The sequence below is a fragment of the Lepidochelys olivacea genome, assembly GCF_965140295.1.
Source record: "Lepidochelys olivacea isolate rLepOli2 genome assembly, chromosome: 8".
Classification (NCBI taxonomy): Eukaryota; Metazoa; Chordata; order Testudines; family Cheloniidae; genus Lepidochelys; species Lepidochelys olivacea.
The window spans coordinates 58,298,209-58,322,852 of NC_140418.1; the positions used below are offsets into that span (position 1 = coordinate 58,298,209).

A 24,644-nucleotide genomic window follows, 5' to 3' on the forward strand; every position below is an offset into this window, starting at 1 on the left:
GAAGGGCTCATAGATTATAAAGCCATTGTGATCATCTAGTCTGACCTTCTGTGTAACACAAGCCATAGGACTTCCGTGACTTAATTTCCATTTGAACTAGAATATATCTTTTATAAAGCATCCAATATTGATTTAAAATTTACCAGAGATAGAGACACCATCTCTTCTCTAAATTAAATAATCCATATTCAACTATGGATTATAACTGGGTAACCAGTAATTTCAAGGGATTGCTGTGGTTGCAAACCAAAGCGGAATTTGGCCCAGTAATCTTGATGAAGTATTCTTTCAGTTTCCCTAGTCTTTCTCTTTCTGATATATCCTTTTAGAAATATGATGAATACAACTGAATTTATAATTCAAGGTGAGCTCATATATCGATTTATAGAATAGCCTTATACAGAATAGTTTTCAAAATCACCTCCTCTCCTCTATTCAACCTAACAACTTGTTGTTTTTAAAATCATTACAGAGCATTGAGCAAAAGTTTTCATTAAGCTATTTACAATGACACCCAGGACTTTTCTTGAGTGGTTACATTTAATTTAGATACCATCAATGTATGTGAGTAGTTTAAATTGCTCCTTCCAATGTGCCTTACCTTGCAGTTGTCAGAATGAGTTTAATCTCCTACTAAGTTGGCAAAATGCCTAGCTTTGTTGGGATCTTCTGACGTACTGTTCAGTCCTTTGTAGGCTAGATTAACCCTCAATGATATTGAACCATATGCAAATTTTGTCCCCTCACAGTTCACCTCTCTTATTCTAGATCATGTATAAATATCTTAAATAACACAATCCCAAGTACAGGAAGCAATAGTGAATGCCCAAACAATGGCTAATGCAGGCAGACAACCCAGCTTCCCAAAAAGCTTCCAGGTTTGTGTGTCTAGAACTCAAAGGTGGTTTTTTTTTTTTGTTTGTTTTTAAAGGTGCAACTTGCCCCAGAAATGTGACATGTCTTTAGGGTACATAAACATTGCCATTCCTGGCAAATGAAGAGTTTGGACTGTTAGTTCAGGAAGGAGCCGTAAAAGCAACTGGTTCAGAACAGGAAGTGAGACACTGACTGTGATAATTTTGTTTTCTGAACCCAGGGTAATGGGTCTGGGCAAGAAGCCATGAGTTGAGGAACATTTGTGTTGTATTTTGAGGTTTATCATCTATTTCTGTGACCAAAAGATAAAATTCCTCCTGGGAAAGAGGATCTCACTGATTTACCCTATGTTCTTGTGCTGAATTGCTTCACCAGCTTACAGTATATTACTTTTTAGATAATGTTCTGCTTGGTGGTGACCACATTATAACAATTCTGAAAGCACTGATTCCTCACTCATCCTTCTGTGCTCCTGAGGCCCTTTTCAGGGTTTAGGGTGACCTGGCAATTGATGAGGGAAAATAGAGGATTATAAATTAAAGATGTTATAAATGATTAACCTACCTGCATGGCAGCAAGAAGAAGCTGATTGAGTGCTGGAGGCCGTAAGGATCAGACACCGAACTTCAGTCTGAAGGCTAGGTGCTCTAAACTAGAGATAATTCATACTGTATTCAAATAAATGGAAAGCCAATAAGGTGTTTGTGCTAAAAGCAGTCAGATGGCCCAGTATAAACCAAATGCAAAATTAATCTGATATGATCTGTATTTTGAAATGACCTACTAAGGTGAAAAGAAAAGGAGTACTTGTGGCACCTTAGAGACTAACCAATTTATTTGAGCATAAGCTTTCATGAGCTACAGCTCACTTCATCGGATGCATAAAGTGGAAAATACAGTGAGGAGATTTATATACACATATAAATAATTTATATTACATACCATGCAAAAATGGATGTTTACCATATACATTGTAAGGAGAGTGATCACTTAAGATGAGCTATTACCAGAAGGAGAGTGGGGTCGGGGCAGAGAAAACCTTTTGAAGAAAACCTATTCTTCAACAAAAAAAACTTTGAAAACAGACTCCAACAAGAGACTGCTGAATTGGAATTAATTTGCAAATTCTGTGGAAATGCATCCAATGAAGTGAGCTATAGCTCATGAAAGCTTATGCTCAAATAAATTTGTTAGTCTCTAAGGTGCCACAAGTACTCCTTTTCTTTTTGCAAATACAGACTAACATGGCTGCTACTCTGAAAAAAGACATACATTAGTACCTCACTTCTTATAGTACAATTATACAATCCTGCTCCTACATGGAGCTAAGTCAGCCCTGATTACAGAATGAGCCCCACTTGGGTTAAATCAGTTGATACCAGGGTAAAAGGCAGCAGGAATCTGTAGAGAGGGTGGTTCCTGCAGTGAAGGAATTGTAAAGTGAATCTGCAGGGAGAGTGGCCAGCTTAAGCCTGGGTAGAAGATTGTTTTTGTGTTTGAGAACTTTGTTAGCTTAATTTAAAAAAAAAAACAGCCCTGAGAAGGGTCGTGACTGAAAGAGACTGTGTGGATTTTATTGAAGGAGCCCTCGTGAAGGGGAAAAGAGAGGCAGGGTCCAACAGAGGCATCCTGGCCATGAGGGGGCGCTTGGGTGGCAGCTGGCACCGTTGCATGTGGAATGACCACGCCAATTAATTTATGACAAACTCCCTCCCTTGCAGAAGTGAAATAGAGCATAGATTTCCCCTGTAATGAATGTCTTGTATAGATAGTGCAGGTCTTGTTTGCAAATTCTGCACATGTTCCATTCTGACTGTAAACTGTCTGGGACAGAGACCTGTCTCTTCCTATAAGATTTTTAAAGCTCCTAATACTGCTGAGGTTCCTTTCTTGCCTGGAGACTCTAGGCATTACTACAACACATGCATTACTAATAACAAACCATGCTACACACCTAACAAATGCGGTTACAACTTTTTTTGTGTAGCTGGAGCCTTTTTATGTTGATTATTTAATTAATATACCTTAATTTGTATACAATAAGGTAGAGTTAAGATTGAATGCACCATTATCTTAACTTAGGGTTTGAGGGTTTTTTTCAGTGGATATAGTAATATATTTACTTTAATTGGGATTTTTCTAGAATGGAATACTAATACTTTTTTCATAATTCAACAATAAAGAGAATATTGGACAAGATTTATACAAAGAATCTCCAGCCAATATAGGAAAATAACAATGGGTATGCTTTTGTAATATATTCAATGTTTGCATTTCATAAGCAGAACTTCTCCACAATTGCCATATGTTTCTTCAGAACTGCTAACATTTTAACTATTGAATTTTCAAGAGCTGAATAACTGTCTAAAGAACTGTCTTAGGCAATACTCTTTTTTTAAAGTAGGAAAACACATGAGAAGCAATGTTTTGCTATTACAAATATATGTATATTGTCTTTTTCCATCTCATTAACAATATAGTTTGAGTCATACAGTATATTTAAAGGTGTGTGCACGTGGGAAATAGTGACTTAAAAACACTTTCCATGTTTATTTTCCCTCATTGAATTCCACATCAAATTTGCTTCATTTACAAGTTTTTTTAAAAAAATCCTGACGGTCCGTGTAACCTCAGTCTAGTATCTGAAAGTCAAGCTGTGTTTTTCTGCTTCATACATCACTACTGAGAGTAAAAAATGTAGGAATCGTAGCTGGTGATTTTGCTGATGCTTAAAACTGAACAAAACTTGCTCTTCTGTTCTGCAATGACAAAGGCAGTACAACATATTGGTCAGTAACCTATATAGATACTGTACAGTGGATGCTGTGAAAAATACACATGGAGTAGATAAAATGTTGTAACAACAGATCAATTTTAGATGCCTGTTTCTGACTGTAACCACATTGTAGGCAGTGATCACATTTTAAAAAAGTATCTGAAATCTGCTTTTAATAAACATCGATAATTTTTAATAGAAATTCCTTGTACAAGGAATAGAATAAACAAGATCTGGCATTCAAAAGTGCTGCTAAGAAACTGGGGTTTATTTTCCTGGTTTAGTTACACAACATAAGTTAAAAAAGGGCAGGGGTGAAATCTGTCCACATTTAAGACAATGGGAGTTTTGCCATTGACTTCAGTGAGGCCAGAATTTTACCTTATGTATTTAAGTGCTACTGTTAAAAATCTTATTTTAGAACGTAAGCCTATGAAATTACATATAAGTTCATCTGATAGAATAGGCAACACACACACACAGTTCAAATACCTGATCCCTTAAGGCTTTTTTTTTCAATTCTTCTTTTTTGTTCAGCTAATAGTATTTGGTATTGTCAGAAACACATGTGAATCGCTATCAGCCAGGTGTAGGTAAAGTGAGTCAGTGTTTACAAAAGAAAAAAAAACATGTATTTACAGACGTGCTGAATTTAGTGATATAAAGTCTGACTCCTGCAATGGGACAGGTTTCATGCTTAAAGTTAAATATCCACATATATATTTACAGGATTGGAGACTAAATGTATAATAAAAATGATCCAAGCTAAATCCAAATGTTGCTAACACATATTTTGCATAGTTATAGGTATGAACAATACAGAGGTATGCTTCTCCCTCCGCCCTCCCACAAACTAATTTAGCTTGTATTGTATCATTCATTTTTTTTTTCATGTAAGTTGCAAATTTCTCCTCATTTTCCTTATTTTCATAGGTTTTTCCTAAAGCTGTTTGATGAAACATAAAGACCATCAGCCACAATAATAATCTTTTAAAAACATTGCTAAGTATTGATATAATAAAAATCCCTGATTCTTAATTAATTGGCACATGACTCCAACCATTTTGCCAGGGTTATACAAGTACTGCAATGTAAATCTGATTCCAATAGGAATAATAAGTTTGAGAAATGACCATCAATGAATATGTGATGACAGCTGTTTGTAAGTGTCTCCGTTCTCTACTGTTCACCTTGCTACCTCTCTACAGTGTCCTTTTCTACCCACTGCTTAGCTCCCTCTTTCAACACTGGCTCCTGCAATAAAAAGCTCCAACCACTACTTCTTGGTTTGGCTTCTTACCATCAGTGTTGTCCCAGAGGCCCTTTACTCCTGCCCTGAGCCCAAAAGGTATTTATATTCACACGGGGTTTCTGGCAGATGTTAATAGGTGTTTGTAACTAATCTCAAATATGTGCATTTATCCTCTCTCGTTTTAAACAGAATTCAGTATTGATGAAAGGTGCTGGACTGATATTCACAGGGAGAAGATTTTCAAAAGCAGAAGTGGGCGTTACTCACCCAACTCCCTTCAGTTTTCAATAACAATAATAATTAACATTAACAATAATAACATCCTCGTTTATCTACAGTCAGGGTGCTGCACAGACAACAATGCCATGAGATTTCACCACACTGCCACACCCATTTGCTTCAGCCCCCAATTAGAGGGACCATCTCTAGGGATGAGAGGATAAATTAGTCTCAATGGTTCACTGACACTGTGAAGAAGAGGGCCAAAATCCTAATGGGGTCCTTTATTTTGTGGATTCCTGGCCATTAGGAATAGGACTGAGCCCACCAACTCATTTCACGTAGTCCTCCAAACAGGTATCAGACACAACTTTACTGCAGGAACTAGTGGCTGCAGAGCTGAAAACCTTTGAAACCCATTACTAAATGCCTGAGCCATCCAGTGCCATTAATCAGTTTGTAAGAAAGATGCCTTTCCTTGGGTAGAAGGGCACTTAGTTATCTTCTGATCATTGACTAGCTCAGGGAACGATCGCTTTAAAAAGTAATTCCCTTGCCTAATTGTTTATGATTTGTGTCACTTCACACAGCTGTGATTTCCTGGCCTCGGCTGAAGGGGAACCAGCCTGTTGGGGCAGCTGCGAGCATATTATGCTTCTATGCAAAAGACCAAAATCAAGAAAAAAGATTTGAGACCTCGGGCCTCAAGCTGGCAGAAGCAGAGTACATCACTCAGGTAAACTGTTTAGTGCCTATAGGGAGAATGTTGGCTGCACTGTACTTATGTCAATCCCTGCCAACAAATTTATACCAGTAGCTGTAACAGAAAAGAAGAAGGAGCGAAAGTCATTCTGCTCAATTTGGAGGAAATTGTGAGCTTTTGTTTACTTATCTGGATCTAATTCTCCTATCACCTAACCCTCCATTAGTACAGAAAATAGAATAAAATTATTGAGATATAACTAATACATAATAGAAAGACATATAACACAGAAAGAAATTAACCTACCCATTTGGCTCCCGGTTGCTGGATCATATCAGTATGTATTTAATATGATTTTATTTTAAAAATGTCTCTTCGAGTGCAGCAATTTCCTTAAGCACAAAATCATTAAAGTATATAGTATTGGCTGAAATATTGACTGTGTAGAAATAATAAGTCTGGAAAAAAGAAAAAACATTCTGACACACTATTTTGAATCTTAGCCAGTGCAATCATAATAGCTGAATCTTAGTTTCCTAGTGTCAGTTAGTCAGTCACTCACTTACTTAAATAAATAAATTTTAAAAAGCATATGTTACTTATAAACAGCTTTACGGTCATGGCTAGAAGAAGTTGTGAAAATAGATTCTGCTCTTGACTAACTAATTCATCAAGAAAACAGATGCCCAAGGAAATCCCTTTAAAAGAAATAATTATGTTCTATGAAAGGGATCTCATAAAACTGGGTGACTGGGAAATAAAATGTCAGGTGAAATTCAATGTTGATAAATGCAAAGTAATGCACATTGGAAAACATAATCCCAACTATACATATAAAATAGTGGGATCTAAATTAGCTGTTACCACTCAATAAAGAGATTTTCGAGTCATTATGGATAGTTCTCTGAAAACATCTGCTCAATGTGCTTTGGCAGCCAAAAAAGCTAACAGAATATTAGGAACATTAGGAAAGGGATAGATAATAAGACAGTAAATATCAAAATGCCACTATATAAATCCATGGTATGCCCACACCTTGAATACTGCATGCAGTTCTGGTTTTCCTATCTCTAAAAAGATGTATTAGAATTGGAAAAGGTACAGATAAGGGCAACAAAAATGATGAAGGGTATGAAACAGCTTTCATCTGAGGAGAGATTAAAAAAGAGTAGGACTTTTCAGATTAGAAAAGAGAGAAGTAAGGTCAGATATGTTAGAAGCTTATACAATCGTGAATGGTGTGGAGAAAAAGTGTTATTTACTCTTTCACATAACATAAGAACCAGGAGTCACCCTATGAAATTAATAGGCAACAGGTTTAAAACAAACACAAGGAAGCACTTTTTCACACAATACACAGTTAGCTTGTGGAACTTGTTACTAGGGGATATTGTGAAGGCTAAAACTATAACAGGGGTCAAAAAAGAACTAGATAAGTTCCTGGAGGATAGGTCCATCAACAGCTATTAGCCAAGATGGTCAAGGATGCAACTCCGTACTTTGGGGGTCCCTAGCCTCTGACTGCCAGAGGCCGGGTGTGGATGGATCACTAGATAATTGCCCTGTTCTGTTAATTCTCTCTGAAGCACCTGGCAGTGTCCTCTGTTGGAAGACAGAATGCTGGGATAGATGGACCATAGGTCTGACCCCGTATGGCCATTTTTATGCCTAAATATTGGAGAACTGCCTAAACAATTATATCCGTAGTAATTTATTATCTTCACCACTAGCTAGGGCAATGAAATGGAGTTTCAGCTCCAGCATTAGCTCTTAAGCTTGAGGTACATTGTTCTACTGAGGACTGACGAAGCTTCTGGGGCTTGATCCAGACTCCTTTAAAGTCAATGCAAATACTTTTATTGACTTCAGTGAGCTTCGGATCACACCTCTGAAGAACCTACATTTATACAGCAAACAAGTACATAGCCTTCCTCTTGGCATTATCTGAATTAATCATGAAATGATCTAAAGTAATCATCATTTTGTCAGAAAGTTGTATTCCCACTGTGGTCTTTGTTCTGTCCCCATGCCTTTTCTAATGACATTCCCTTTTTCAAGCTATCTTAAATCACAATAAATTTAGCTTTTGTAAGGTTTGGGTAATTCTTTTTACTAGTCTAAATTTATATTCAAGTGAAAATAATATGTTATTTCTCACTATTAACTTATTAAAATAAAAATCAATTCCTCTTTTTTGTGAGTCTCTTGACTGAATAATACCCGATAAGGTACTTCCTAAATTTCTTATAGCAAATGTTTTCCCTTCTGAGGAGCCCTCTCCCACCCTAAGGTAACATATGGAACAAAAATTGTGTCTGACATAGTCTGATGATTGGGCAGAGTATGTTGCCTTCCAAGTGAATGGAGCTCAAGAATCTGCCATCTTGAACCCTGCACATTTCAGGAAATTCACACTTTAGAAGGTACTTTGGAAGATTATGATGTAGCTCAGGGGTGGGAAAACTACAGCCCACCAGCTGGATCCAGCCCGCCAGCTGTTTTAATCCAGCGCTTGAGCTCCTGCTGGGGAGCGGGGTTTGGGGCTTGCCCCACTCTGGTGCTCTAGCCAGGGAGCAGAGTCAGGGGCCACTCCATGTGGCTCCCAGAAGCAGAAGCATGGACCCCTCTGGCTCCTATGTGTAGGGACAGCCAGGGGCCTTCGCTCGCATGCTGCCCCTGCCCCAAGTGCTGTCCCTATTGGCCAGGAACCACGGCCAATGGGAGCTGCAGGGGTAAAGCCTGCGGATGGGGCAGCATGCAGCGGAGACACCTGGTCACACCTTCATGTAGGAGCCGGAGGGTGGACATGCCACTGCTTCTGGGAGCCGCTTGAGGTAAGCACTGCCTAGAGCCTAGACCCCTGAGCCACCCCTCCTGCATCCCCACCCCCCGCCTCTGCCCTGATCCACCTCCTGTCCTCTGAACCCCTCGGTCCCAGCCCGAAGCACTATCATACACCCCAAACCCCTCATCCCCAGCCTCACTCCAGAGCCTGCACCCCCAGCAGGAGCCCCCAGTGCCCCAACCCCCTGCCCCAGCCCTCATTCCCCTCCTGCCCTCCAAACCCCTCGGTCCCAGCCCAGAGCACCCTCCTGAACCCCAAACCCCTCATCCCCAGCCCCACCCAAGAGCCTGCACCCACAGCCAGAGCCTTCACTCCCCCCCACACACCCCAACCCCCTGCCCCATATCGGAGCCCCCTCCCATACCCTGAACTCCTCATTTCTGTCCCCACCCCAGAGCCTGCAACCCCCAGCCAGAGCCCTCACCCCTCCCATATCCCACCCTCAATTTTCTGAGCATTCATGGCCTGCCATACAATTTCCATACCCGGATGCAGCCCTTGGGCCAAAATGTTTGCCCACCCCTGATGTAGCTGGATCCTGACCCATGGAGAACTTTGAAGATCAGGGTTAAGCCCCTTAACTAGAGACAGAAGTGACTTAGAAACACTGGAGCAGTCATAGCTAGAGCTGGATGATTTTTTTCTGACAAAAAAAATCAAATGTGTCAACAAAAACATTTTGCAAATTCATGCTGATTTGGACAAAATGTTTCAGCTAAAAATAAACAAAAAAATAAAAACACCCAAAACATTTCTGAAATGAAACATTTTGACTTATTCAATTTGAAACAATTCTTCTGTTTAGAAATTTCCTTCAATTTTATTAAATAGTTCAACCCAAAATGATCTTTTAAAAAATTTTCAGTTCACTGAAAATTTGAAAGTTTTATTTTGTTATACTGACCTGAAACTATTTTGTAGACGTTTTTTCAGAACTGCCAGTGACAACCCAGTGAATCAACTTGCCCTAGTCATAGCACCATGGGAATGCCGCTACAGTGGCTTGCCCCATTGTAGTGGTGGGCAGCCGCTTTCTGCTTTCACCTGGAGACACATTTCGGACAGCTAGAGTGACAATGAGCTAGTATGGAGGTGACAAATGTGTAGATCACTGGGGCCAGATCCTTATCCAGGAAGGGGACAATCTATTAGGCATCAGCAAATTGAAAATGATTGATTTCACCACTGATGCTACCTGAGAGTCTAGGCACAGGGACAGGTTGTCTCCCTAGATCTTACACCACACTATTTTGAATCATTTCTACTCTTAGGGTTGTATTTTCTTGCTAGGGTAGCCTCATCTTTTCTTCTGCATGTTATACTTTCATTCCTCTCTACAAGTATCTTTCTCCTGCTCTCAGAAAAAATTGCAAACACCTTTGAATATTTTGCCATTGTCGAGAAACAGACACGTGAAAATGCTTTTGTCAAAGGTCTAAGTGGTACACAATATACTTTAACAGTTCACAAGCTACACATAGGGTGAGGAACCATGTCACTCTCAGTGACTACTGATGACACCTACTAATTACATTTCATAACAGTAAAACAAAATGTGACTTTAAAGGACAGCTATTGAATCAGCTGCCTAACCCTAGAACTCTTCTGTGGCACCTGTTGATGCAGTTATCAAATAATCATTTGAAAGGCATTATTCCTTTTAAATGTATAGCTTATGGACATCCTGTGCTTTCATTCAAGGCAGATGACCATTCTTTACTGCTGTTAACTGTTTAAGGTGGAGTACACATTTCCACTGAGCAAAAGCTGTGTATGGAAATTTGCCTGTCTTAGCTCTCAGACATGTAAATGGGTGAGCAGAAGAGAAATCACTCCTGTACTGGATAGGTTGCTTGAAGATATTCATGGTGTAGGAATGTTACAGTACCAAAGGGCAGTTGGACTGTAGGGCAGAGGAGAGATCATGCAGTCAAAAGTACCTGATAAATTCATTTAGTGCATGGCTTTGCAGTTCATGTCATATGGATATCACCTCCACAGGTACGTTTTCCAAATACCAGGCAATGCCATTTTCCAGCACTTTCATTAACAACTTACTGACCAAACATACGTTTGTAGTGAGTATTGCCAAATCGTTACTAGTCCTCAAATCTCTGTACATCCATTTTACATTGTGAAGTGGGCAGCTCAGCACTGTTATTTTTATTTTGTCGGGACCCGTTGTTACACTTCTTTAGTCAATTTATACCCAGCATAGTAGTATTTCTGCTAGATCATTTTTATTGAGGTTTTAAATTCAGTTTTAAATTTAGTTGTCTGTATTGTGCTCTGCAATGCTTCCCTAAATTTTTTCATTGTCTTCTTGAAGGCTTCTAGCCTAAATTAAATCATCATCCATTAGAGTTGTAACACTTTATAATCCCTCAGATCTGTGCAGTTACTCTTTAAAATACCTCAGGAGTAGAAGTAATATCAAATGGCATTTGTTTAAGATTATAATAACTGAAAAGTGTATTTCAAATCTCTAGCTTAGGGCTTGATTCATCTAATTCTACTTTCCAGACTGCATGTCCTGTATCTAATACTGAGAATATATTTGTTTCTGAGGTCTCTGTCCTGCACTGTTGAAGTCAATGGGTGTTTTGCCACCAAATTGAATGGGAGCAAGAAGATCCTATCTCAGCCACCTTATGCCTTTATCAGGAGGGTCAATTCATACTTTATTGGCCCTATCAATCAATCAATCAATCATAACAAGAGAATAAGCCTTGTCTGTATGTGTTTCTTCCTTTTCAGTAACTTATTCTACCTTTAAGAACATTTTTTTTCTTTTACCCTGGGTGGATGGATCATTAGATCTGATAATCCATCTATTGTAAAGTGGCATTCTCCTTATTATTTATTATTTTATTTGTATTATTGTAGCACTAAGAGCCTTTGTCATGGACCAGGACCATCGGCAAAATAAAATTTAGTAGTAAAATCATGGTAACACCTAAAGGCCCAACTGAGATTGGGGTGCCATTGAGCTAGGAGCTGTACAGTAAGAGCCTTTGCCAAGGACCAGGGCCCCATTATGCTAGGCACTGTACAAAGATTAATAAAAGTCCCTGTCCCAAAGAGATTACAATTTAAGTAAGATAAGAGACAAAAGATAGATACAATCAGAGACCATATTGGTCAGCATGATAGGCAGTATTCTAAGGACACTAGCAGCCTAGTGATTGTCAAGTTTTTCATAGGCATCGCAGCAAGAGAGAGTTTTAAGGAGGGATTTGAAATAGAACAATGAAGTGACTTTGTGGATGGATTTTTACAGGGAGCGCTTCTCAAACATGAGTGGCAGAATGGGAGAAAGAAAGAAGGTGTTTGTATGAAACCATAACTAGTAGTGAGCAATGGGGGCTGGCATCTTTCCTGACAAACCCAGGCTTTGGAAGTTATGTGAGAATTTCCCCAGTATCTTGGCTGTATTTTCTGCATGTGATTCGGAGGTATTTACAGCAAACTTCCCCCCCCCCAAACAAACAAGTCCCAAAGAAGATTATTAGTCCTAATATCTTCATTTTTTATTGGGAAATCTTAGTGGTACTGTCTTTTAGAACATGTTACCAGACCTTTTACTGGTATTTTTATGTCCCCAGTAAGTTATAAGCTCTGCTTTAGATTTTAGTAAAAAGAAAAGGAGTACTTGTGGCACCTTAGAGACTAACCAATTTATTAGAGCATAAGCTCACGAAAGCTTATGCTCTAATAAATTGGTTAGTCTCTAAGGTGCCACAAGTACTCCTTTTCTTTTTGCGAATACAGACTAACACGGCTGTTACTCTGAAACCTTAGATTTTAGTAGTTTCCTTAGCTATTGTATTAAATATTATTACAAGGAAAATATATAATTGCCCCCCCTTTACAAAACAATTCATTAATATTTAGCTATATTTGCTACTTAGAAGCATCTGGCTTTGCTTTCACTGTTCCTAAAAGACCTCTGCAACATTGCAATGCTATTCCTTAAACACTAAGATATTGTTGGCTTTCGGTAGCTGTGGGACATTTTTTCAAAAAGCTGTTTTCCTGTTGCATATGTGACACTCATCCAAACGTTGGGGATTTTTTACTCATGTTCTCAGCCAGTTTTGCCTGTCAGAAGTTTCTTTTATTCTTGTCTAGTTTTCTCTTGTTGAAATGGTGCTGTGGGGATTAGCCGTACTGGGTAATGGGAACCTGAATAGACATTTCACTGATATCACTGGCTCCACAATTTTTTATGGCCCAGGTTTAGGTGAAAGTATCTTTTTTTCCGTGCTCTGCACCATATACAGGGCCTGTTCCAAAGCCCATTGAGGTCAGCGAGAATTCTCCCACTGACTTTAGTGGGTTTGGATTGGGCCCTCAATCATTTTGCTTGTATTAAAGAGTTACATAGTTCTAAGTCCTTGATTCAGCAAGTCCTAGTCAGAGTCATCTGATGATACCTTTTGTCTCTGATTATTTATTAAAACAAACATACCTGAGTGTTAATATGCATTGTCAACTTGCTTCACTTACAGAAAAAAACAAAAACAATACCTCCTTTTTGAATCATAAAGGTGAGTAGAACACATAGATTCCTTTATTTTGAACCAGGCATGTAGTATGTGTATCTGAAAGCTTAAAGGCAAATCCTGTGATGTCAAGATATTTTTATTATTTCCCAATTTTTTTTCAGACTAATCAATTGAATATCATGTTGATAGTTCTGATGCAAAGTATACTGCAACCCTCACCTCCTACATAAAATGCACAGCATTGAAGCAAAATAAATATTTGGTAACAGTTTAGCAGACCTTGTAAGACCATCATATTTCCATTGAAATATGATTTATGATATTGATTTTTTAACCTTGCAGAAGATCTCCAAAAGAAATAGACATAAATTTTGCTGAATAAACTACACCAATTATTTGGTTGTTCACAGCTGACAAATTATTAATTTTTTTCTTTGTCCAATAAGATGGCCAGTAAAATATAAAAGTGACTGGGACTATAATCAAAAGGTATTTCTGTAAATCACTCAATGACAATCTGGGGCAATTTTCAGTTACTCTCAGGACAGATTTTTCCAACTGCCTAGACAGAAAGCGGTAAGAAAGATTTAAGAAATGCTTTGTAAGTGCTGAGCTCAGAACTTAGCATTACATATCATCAATCTGTATCCTACTGAGACCAAAAGCTTTACAAAATAGCTATATTGAACCCACATAAGCATTCAATTATAGAATTATACATTGGTTAGTTTGATGTCTTGGGATTTCTGAATTGAGGTACTATCAATGGTCTCTGGCTTTGACCATACTTGCAAGAACCATCTGCTTAATTAGATTAGTGACTGATCACTAGGAACTAGATTCCTCCCTCCCCTTATCTCTTGAAGGCTCTACTAAACTATTTAATTGGGTAACAAGCAGGGCAGAACTCCTACAATCAGGATCTCTGAATGGTATCACCTTAAAAAGAGCTGTCAGAGTGACATTTATTTTCTCTAGTCAATGGAGCACAAAAGACTAGATGAGAAAAAAGAGCTAAAGGAACAGACTTGGTATAAAATAAAGCTAATAGGTTCATAAATATCTGTCCAAAATTGTGGAGACCCCTTTGTTTTTATTGTTTTTTTTTTCAAATATAAAGAGGAATGTAAAGAAAAAAGATACAGCGAGATAGCAAACCTGATTTTCAGTGATGCTAAGGCCCCTATACAGATCTTGGGTAATGTAAAGGGGCCTTATACTGGATGCAATTGTCATCTGTCTGTATTTTAAAGCTCCTTTAAACTGGTAAGGGCAGTTCCTTGGTTGCTGTAGCTTGTCATAGCTGCATTCAGTTGGTGCAAATTATCTTAGTTCCACTGAAGATCTGCAGTATAAATGGGCCTTTACATAACAGAGATTCAGACCCATGTGGCCTGACCCTCCTCACCCACTTCTTTTGCTTCAGTAGCTCTGCCCATGTGAGTAAACAGGGCAAGATGTCTAAATAGTGTTCATTATAATAATACAGATAATTTACATTCTTATGCTCAAATACATTTGTTAGTCTCTAAGGTGCCACAAATACGCCTTTTCTTTTTGTGGATACAGACTAACACGGCTGCTACTCTGAAACCTAGGATAATTATTGTGACCTTAGATCTAGAAATACTTTTAAATTAAAATATAAACATTTGGAAAGGAGTAAGTGCACATAGTTTAGTTACTATGACATGCATGTCTTTCATATGTAACCAAATACTAGTATACTTTCCCTGCTTGTTCCTATTTCATGCAGTTATTTTGCTCTTACCTTCTTTTTAACTTTTTAAAGGTGCAGACATAAAAAGGAGGTATATGCCAACTCACTGAAGAATATTTTCTGAAATATTGTTATTATTAATTATTTGTATTACCATAGTTCTTACAAGTCCCAACCAAGATCAAGGCCTTGTTGTACTTGGCAATGTATGAACAGTCCCTGCTCCAAAGATCTTAAAAGTTAAACAGACAAGAAAGACAAAGAGTGGAAGGCACAAAATGTTTTTGTCCCCATTTTATAAATTGGGGAACTAAGGCACAGAGCAATTGCATGTTACTGGCTCACTGATCTAGCTCCATGATCCATTCCATTGTTAAGGTTGCAACTGAGTTTATGTTGTGGGACCCCCCTCTAAAATAAATAAACATCATATCAGACTCAAAATGGTAAGCTATATCTGGGCCTCCTGCAAAACTCCTAACATCAGCAGGAGAGGTTCTCAGCTTCACTGGGGAGATGCTTTCTCGTGGAAGTTCTGAACTTCACAGGAGAGTGAAATACTTTCCTTAAGCCCCTACTCTTGGGAAAAAAACATTCCCACTGGATCTCAAGTGATTGCAGGTGAGTTTATGTCTCATCTGAAAAAGAACAGTACCTTCCTAGCATCATGGAGGACCACTTACACAGAGGAAGGAGTTCCACTGGCTCAGAGTAGGAATGCTAATCTACTGAATTAAAAACACGGTTTCCTTTCAGCTCCTAGAGGTCTCCCATACAACTATTGATGCATCTTCTTTCCTGAGACCTTATAATATCACGATTTAAGCTGGTGTGTGTATGAGAATATGCTCATAATGTTTAAACAAGAATACATCTAATTAATAATGGAAATTATTATTCATATGCTTTTTCTTTCAATAGCAGTTCTAAGTATACCCAAATTATTGTGAATATCTTCTTTTGAGATAGCATTTTAATAACATAGCTGTAGTCTGTTCTTAAGGCTACATCCAGAAATCTTTAGTATCTCTGTCGTAAGGTTCTACACACACACACACACGCCTTTAGCTAAGTGCAAAGAAGCAAACACATGAATAACTGACAGTGCATTAATATGGAGACAGTTTAGTAACCATGCAGTATCAACATTTCTCATTGATACTTGTTCTTACAAGCACATCACACCAAATTAACATTTAGATGCACAGTGTATCATATCTATACTTATTTCTGCACTGAAAAGCTAATTAACAACATATTTGTATTCAGAACTGCCATAAATGCAATCTGTGCATTGGACTTTCTCTCCCACCCCCCAAAAATGTTTTACATTTGATTTGAAACTGTATGGCAACAATCACATTCTAATTAGTAAGGTAATCAATTAATAAATTTAGAATTGAAGGATCTCACTTTGTAGATTAAGATTACCTCAACTGTGATTAGATGTAATTGGTGCATTCTTAAAACAAAACAAAAAAGCTTAGACAGTCTACCCCATTACTCTAAGGAAGAGCTTCTATTCAGTTTATTTGAAGAGGTTTGGTGGCTAGTATCATTTTACCCCCTACAGTTTGAAAGGGATGCACATGGTTATAACCACATGACAGCCATTAATATAACAGGTGTTCTGTGACCAAAATCTCATGCAATCCTTTAAATGTTTACATTGTCTTGCTACAGTTAATATATACAAAATGATATAATAAACCAATTAAAGCAAATATAATACATGAATTAAAGACAACCAGTTTTTTTTATGGGGAAATAATTGAAGGATGCAAAGAAGTAGGGAGGAGGTTGAGAAAAGATAAACCTTAAAAAGCTTGTTGAACCAAATGGCTTTTTCTCCTCTGCTAATTCCTTGACTATAAAAAAATTTGGGATGTTAGCAATTTTAGTCTTCAAGGTCCTAGATTAGCACTGGAATCAGGTGTTCCCTTGGGAATCTCTTGCTTCACTTTCTAGCCAGATAATATATGAAACAAACCAGAAAATTTTAGATAAACAGAAGGGACAGATGAAGAAGATTATTTTCTGCCAAGTGGGAAGGACACTTGATTGAAGTCCTTTGGGTTTCTTAATTTAGTTTAGAGACTAACAAATTTATTTGAGCATAAGCTTTTGTGAGCTACAGCTCACTCCATCGGATGCATCCGATGAAGTGAGCTCTAGCTCACGAAAGCTTATGCTCAAATAAATTTGTTAGTCTCTAAGGTGCCACAAGTACTCCTTTTCTTTTTGTGAAGACAGACTAACATGGCTGCTACTCTGAAACCTTAATTTAGTTTGAGGTTTGCCAACAATTAGGACATAGAGCCTGACAGAATAATGACTTTCACTTTAAAGGACCAATATTAGAATTGTGCAAAATGTTGTAGGGTGAAATTCTTCTCCCCATTCTGCACTGTGCATCTCTCATCCACAATGTTACATTCCCACATGGAATGAGGGCAGAACTTGCAAATAGTGAGGTCAGAATGCACTTTTGCCTCTAGACTAAGGTCCCTGCATTGAAACGTATGTGCTTGAGGAAAACTGTGGGCTAAGATTTCAAATGGTCCTTTAAGATCCTGATCCTTCATACACTTTGCACGTTGGCTTAGCATTTAAGAATGTGAGTAGTGCCATAAAAGTCAATGGGACTATTCATGAGGTTAAAATTAAGCACATGCTTAAGCATAGAGCTGGTTAGGACTTTTCCACTGGCTTGATTTTCTGGTGGAAAATGCAGTTTCCATGGGGAAATTTTGATTTTGTGAATAATTTTCAATCAGGATAATCTAAAGGAAATATTTCATTTGGGGTCAGTTTGACCCAAATCAAAATATTGCTTTTTTTTTAACCTGACTTAAAATGTTTTGTTTTGAATTAGTTGAAGGAAAAAAAATCCCTCATTAAACTGAATTTACCCATAGAACATTGCCTAATGGGAATTTTAGTTCTGACAATTTTCAAAGTGGCAAAATGAAACATTTTCACGTTTCCAAATAGAAATTTCAAGACAAAACCAAATGTTAAAGTATGAAAATTTCCCATGGGACAGAAATTCTGAATTTTCTGTCAGTCTCCTTAAATGTTTACAGGATCTTTTACAAGATCAAGGCCTAAATTTGTATCCACAAACCTTGTCTTGTTTACATGCACAACCCTCTTAACCCAAACAAATAAGACAGGCTTCTAACTACACAACTGACATGTTAAAAATGCAGGTGTCCTCCCAATATATGATGAGAACCACTGAATATTTGTCCTTTTGTCTGCTGGTTTCCACAGGGCTCTCAGTAAAATAGGAATGAAAGTTTTCCAATGTAGGTGCCAAAAGTTGGGCCCCCCTGCATTAGATGCTATTTATTCACCTAAAAAACTGGCTCTGATGTGCTTCAGCTAGAAAGAAATGTCCTTTTTCACCCTTTAAACATTTAAAAGAATGTTCTGATACAATAATAATGTTCATTCACTCAGTTTTCTATGTCCTTTTTGTAAGCTATTTGCCATTCTCTGTATGTCTTCTGAAGTGGTTCCTTAACTGTTTCATTATGTGAACCACTTCATAAAAGAAAGTTCATTTCATTCACCCACATCCTTTCCCAGCTCCTCTCTCCTTCCACCCGCATCCCCAATCCTTTTCTCTTTGTTTCTCAAAACTTTCCATGGCTGGTGTTGCCAGTGTGTCTTTGCCTCTGAAAATTAGTTTGTAGGAGTTACCCAGACAAATAATATTTCAGTAACAATCATAAAATAAAATATCATAATTTTACATGCAGTGATAATACACACATTTCAACAGGATAATAATATCCATAAGATTATTAGTTTTCAAATGATATCTCAGAAGGCCTACTTTGTGTAAAATATATCATAACCTTATAATAGTGGTGAAGATTGGGTACAGGGTGTCACAGTATGATCTCATTCCATCAACTCCTAGTCTTCTATGTACTGCACAATAACTGTACAATATAGTATGTAATTTATGGATTTTTGTTGTTGTTAATTTGCTTTATGTATTTATTTTTAAGGAAATTATGCTAGCAGAGTCTGGTATTCTACACCTTCAGCTCCTAGATTTAGCCCCAAAACTGTGGAGAGTCCTGTAAATAAATACATATACTTTGTGCTCTTCTTGTTTTAGAATTCATAATGTGTTTTTTGTTCTTTGAGTTATATTTTTGGAGGGAAGGGTTTGCTATGGGGATCCAGCACTTAGCATGAGGAAAACAAACACAAGTAATTCATTGATCACAGGGAGACTCATGAATGTATTTCAAGTTTATATCTGCTAAAGTAATTGCCAGTACAAATCAAAATGAGCATACATCCTTTCAAAGAATTAAATAATTTTGCAGTGAGGGAGAGGGAGAAGCATTAGCAGGTTTTGATTGGCAAGGTTGTTTAAGCAAAGCATTATACTATCATTACACTATTCCAAATGTAAGTTCTTATGTTATATAAAAGATAAATAGCCTAGAAATAAGGACACAATGATTCTTGTCATAAAGCTGATGATAATGCTGAGGTTATAAATACTATGAAGGGGAAAAAAAACACTAATGTGTAAAAACTAAATTAATGGGAAAGAACTAGGTCAGGAAAAGCATCTGAACTAAGTCTATTACTATTTATTTCCAGTAAAACCAAAAAGGATTATCTTTTTTGCAAGAAGGTCATTAATGAGATTACGGTCCCAGTAGTGACTGCTGTGAGCAATATCAATAGCCATAGATAGTGTATCCAATATAAATGTTTATGGTGCCCAGAGGGTTCCTTTTCTTGAATGATAGGATGACTCATGCTTTGTGTTAGACAATGGAACTATGTGAAATTGAACTTCTTCAGGGCACCATGAAGGACATTTTATAAAATACCGGAAATAATTAGCAAATTAGAATTTGCTTCATTAACTACTAAAGTGCTTATTTTTGCATCCAGTGAAGCGGGGGGAGAGAAGGGAATGGTTTTGTGGTTAAAGGATTTCACTCAGACTCAGGAAACCTGGGTTCAATTCCTGTCTACTACTAACTTCCCATGTGACCCTGAATAAGTCCCTCTTTGTGCCTCATTTCTCCATCAGTAAAATGGGGATAATACTTCTTCCCCACTCTTTGTCTTAAACGGTAACTTCTTCAGGGCCAGGACTGCTGTTCACTAAATTTGCACAATGAAGCACTGATTTCAGTTGAGATCCCTAGGAAGTACGGTACTGCACATTAATCATTTATAGATTTTAACAGTAGAAGTGACCATTATGCAACACCTCATGCTAGATGAACGTAACAGGCCATAGAACTTCACCCAGTAATACCTGTGTTGAGCGCAATAACTTGTGGTGAACCTAGAGCATATCTGCTAGAAAGTCATCTACTCTTGACTTAAAGACTTCAGAAGTGATGGAAAATCTATCACAAGCTATTCCAGTGATCAAATATATAATAATAAAATACAAATACACTGTGCTGGGTTCACTGTTCTTTGACTTGCACATAGACCAGTGGTATGTCAGTACTTTAAAAATGCCATAACAAAATTTGCTAAGGAATTGCAGCAAAAGCAAAATGTTAAGGGGTTAAAATTGAAAATAGTTTGGTCTCTCGCAGCATGAAAGGACTACTGTGATCAATCAGTTACAAGAGAATAATCTACTTGTAGTTTTGTTTCCACATACAGAACCCAAAGTCCACAACTGGGAATGGCAGTAACATTACAACATTTTACCAGTTTTGCATTAGGCAAGGAGACCTGGGATAAGTACGATGGAATTTGGATGAAGTAGGCAGGTCAATCAGAAGCACACTCATGTAATAACAGAATCAAAAGGACAAGCAGCTTTTAGATAAGGAAATGCATATAGAGTTGCACTGAGAAAAGAGCAGTTGCAGCAAAAGCAGCACATAAGCCTTTTATAATTTCCCATCAACATCTCAAAGTGTACTCAAAACATTTAGTCACTTATAACCTGCATTGTTCAGACTGTCACAAGTATAATGACGATGACCCATAAAAATGATTAGCAAACTAATGCTCTTAGCCAGCTGCAGCACTGTTAGATAGAACTGCTGGCCTGGTTCCCAACATGAATCCTTTTTCATTGTTGTAAATATGTCACCAAGGCACTGCCAGAGTAGGCCTGTTCTTTCACAGACATTCATAAACCATACTGCACAGAGGCTATGAGACAGCAAGCACCTTACCTACTCCACACAGCTCCACTGGGAATCCCAAATGTTATCTCTTTTCCCTATGCACTGGCAGGAGCTCTGGGAATAGCCTTGAAGTCCCAGCCCTCTGGAGTTCCTTATAGCAACAACACAAGCAGAGGAAAAGAGGGCGAGTTTGGGTTTGCCAACCCTACTCTGTCACCCTCTTTCCCCGTCTACTAAATCATGACTGCTTGTTAAGAATGCCAGAATCCAGCACCTCCCTTTCTAGAAGTGGCCTTAAAGACCCAGTGCCTAGAGCACTTCATTCCCCAGTTGGTAGGAAAAACAGCGTCTGCGAGCATTAGCCCAGCCTCACACTCCCAGTAGCCCGATGCCACTGGGACACTCAATTTTAACCCTGCCCACTTTTCACATTGTGAGTTTTTCCCTTGTTCTTACTTGTGTTTGAATTCCAAACTCCCTCTATTTTAAGACCTAATTCTGTGCATGTTCCTCTGTATCTTTCCTCCTTCTCCATATCACCTCCCATATATTCTTCTCATTCTTTTTCCTTTCTCAAACTTATTCCTCTCCCTCTCTTACCCTATAAGATACCCTATAAGATACCCCCTCTTACCCTATAAGATACTTAAGCAAAGAAAAAACAAATGGAACTATCAAGACATGCTCCCACCCTCTCAGACATTTCCTTGTGTATTGTACACCTGCCTCCACTCTGACTTTTTTTAGTCTAATATAGTTGGGGCAGGGACCTGGTCTTCTTGTGTGTCACATAAAGCACCTAGCACAGTTGGCCCCTCAATTTTGTTTGGAGCCTCTGTGTGCTGCCATAATATAATGACTGAGTAACAATACATGCAAACCACAGGAAAAGATATGTAGAAAAATAAAGGGAAAGCCACATGGGGAGAGAGACCCCATCGTGTACCTGAGCAAGAAGTTGCTACCCCGGGAGCAACACTACGCGGCCATCGAGAAGGAGTGCCTGGCCATGGTGTGGGCCCTCAAGAAACTAGAGCCCTATCTCTTCGGGCGACACTTCACCGTCTACACCGACCACTCTCCCCTGACCTGGCTGCACCAGATGAAAGGAGCCAACGCCAAACTCCTGAGGTGGAGCCTGCTCCTGCAGGATTACGATATGGACGTGGTCCACGTGAAGGGAAGTGCCAACCTGAAAGCGGATGCGCTGTCCCGGAGAGGGGGCCCCGAACTTCCCCAGGTCACTGGTCACAGTGACCCCGCTCAGTTCGGTCTCGAAGGGGGGAGAGATGTGACGATGTGACTCAGCAGGGAGGGGGAAGTGTTGACCTGGGAATGTGCCCTGGGGATGGGAGACCTGAGATCCTGTCACCTGAGCCAGGAGGGGGAGGGGGAGGTGACACCTCTGCCCAGGAATGTGGACGGAGACTGCAGCAGGGAACCGGCTGGGTGGGTTTAGTTTTCAGTTTGGGGCTGGGGGGAGGAACACAGGGAACCCCAGGGCTGGGGTCTAAGCTTCCTGCTCCCCCAGAAGGACTTGACTGAGGGGTCCTGGGTGTACCCACAAGCTCTGTTTTGGACTGTGTTCCTGTTGTCCAATAAACCTTCTGTTTTACTGGCTGGCTGAGAGTCTCAGTGAATCCCAGGAAGAGGGGTGCAGGGCCCGGACTCCCCCACACTCCGTGACAATTGGATCTATGTGAATGGCTAGAACAAGAAAGCTTGATTAGAGGTGGGAATGTAATTGCTGCTCTGCACATATAAATCATTGCTTATAGTTATTAAATGTAGGACATCCAATGTAATCCATTTTGAGAACATCTGAATACCCATTTTAGGGAACATCAAATACAATACTCTTTCCAGTGGAGCAAGTTTTCATATGAGTTTTAACCATTTTACACTGATATCCACCAGGACAAATACAGTCACCCCTACACAGTCTAAACTCCTATCTGAATTCAGTAGTAGTTTAGCCTGAATTCCTGACTGTAAGGACCAATGGAATACTGTACAATTTGGTCTTTACTGAGGCCTCCCTCTTAAACTTAGCAGGTGAACGATGCTGACAATAAAACTTATCATGCATCTCTGCAATAATCTATTTTTCTTTTCAGTGGTCTTACTACATTGCTCATTGCCCCTTTCAGTGGAAAATGGTCAAAAGAGGAGATAAAATGTCAAGTTCACAGTGTTAATTATCTCTTTTCTGTCTGAAGAAAGCGAAGAGGATTATTCCACAGTGTAACACACCAGCACCAGCCTTTCCCCATTATCCTGGGGTATTAGTTTCTTGACTGCCATTGACATATTTCAAACATCTTTTTTCCCAGTCATGTACAGGAATAGATAAGGATTACATAAAATGATATTTATATCAAAATTATCTTGTTTCTTCACACAGCTGCATTTCAAAAAGAACCCAAAACAATGTGCACCACCCCTTTTTCTCCAGAGCAAAATGCCAGAAAGACAACTGCAAAAGACTGTAGAATAAAGTCATTCCCATTGAACTACAGTTTAGGTTCTTGTACATGGCTATCATTCTTATTTACCTTCCATCTCTTTAATAACTCTATTATCAGGCTTTGATTACTCAATCAAAGAGGGGCATTCAATGAAAGTAAAAGGCAGCATAAAACTGATAAAATGATATACATTTTTACACAATTAACTTGGATATGTTACGAATTATACCTGATAGGACACGCAGACAACTGCTGCGAATTATACCTGGTAGGACACGCACACAAATGCTGCGAATTACACCTGGTAGGACGCACACAAATGCTACGAATTATACCTGGTAGGCCACGCACACAAACGCTGCAAATTATACCTGATAGGTCACGCACAGTTCGAATCTAGGCTGAGGCACATAAACAAAGTCCACAACTGCAGAGTGGCCAAAAAATACTAAGTTTATTACGCTCGAGCGTGGTGCCCCCCTGCTAGCCAGGAGGGGATCCTGAATACAGATTATACAAAGGTTTTTAGCAAAGCATGTTGCCCTCCTGCATTGGAAACCTTAGCCAATAAACAAACCCTTTTCTTATCTACCACCTATCCCTGCTTGGTGCATTCCTGTGCTAAACCAGTATGTTAATTACACAGCATGGTCCTAAAGCCATCCATCAGTAACTTTTATTATCAGGATGGGAGGCCTCACATCAAAGGCCAGGAGACAGGGAGTTAGGGACTGACAGAAAAAACAGATACTGGGAGTCAAGGCAGGCTGGAGACAAGGAGGAGGATTTTCACAGGAATGCAGAAGACACACTCCTCCTGGTGCATGATGTGCTTTCTTTTAGATAATGGTGGGCCCCAAACCAAAATGGAGTCACATGTGCTAACTTTTCCTTAACAGTCCTCCCTTTTTTTTTTTTGTATGTTAGTAAGTTATATCGGGGCTGAGTAACCATGCTGCAGGGTTAGCAACTGCCGACAGCACATACTGCAGCATTGTAAGCATACAAAAAAATAACGCAAAAGCAATAACAGTCAAAAAAAGTAAATACAACATACGCCGTCCCCAAGTCCCCACAGCCGGTAGCCATGAGGTGAGCCAGTTGGAATCCGGCGCTGGTAGTGTCGAGGCTGAT

General features: G+C 38.9%; 1 long non-coding RNA gene across 1 annotated transcript; it reads right to left on the reverse strand.

The window, feature by feature from the left end:
* Window positions 1–3,495: 3,495 nt before the first annotated feature.
* On the reverse strand, window positions 3,496–21,274 carry LOC311525734. Its single transcript, XR_014712848.1, has 3 exons — window positions 21,091–21,274; window positions 6,133–6,284; window positions 3,496–3,635 (listed from the first exon to the last, which is right to left on the reverse strand). It is a non-coding gene; the product is annotated as an uncharacterized lncRNA (long non-coding RNA).
* Between the last annotated feature and the right edge of the window lie 3,370 nt (window positions 21,275–24,644).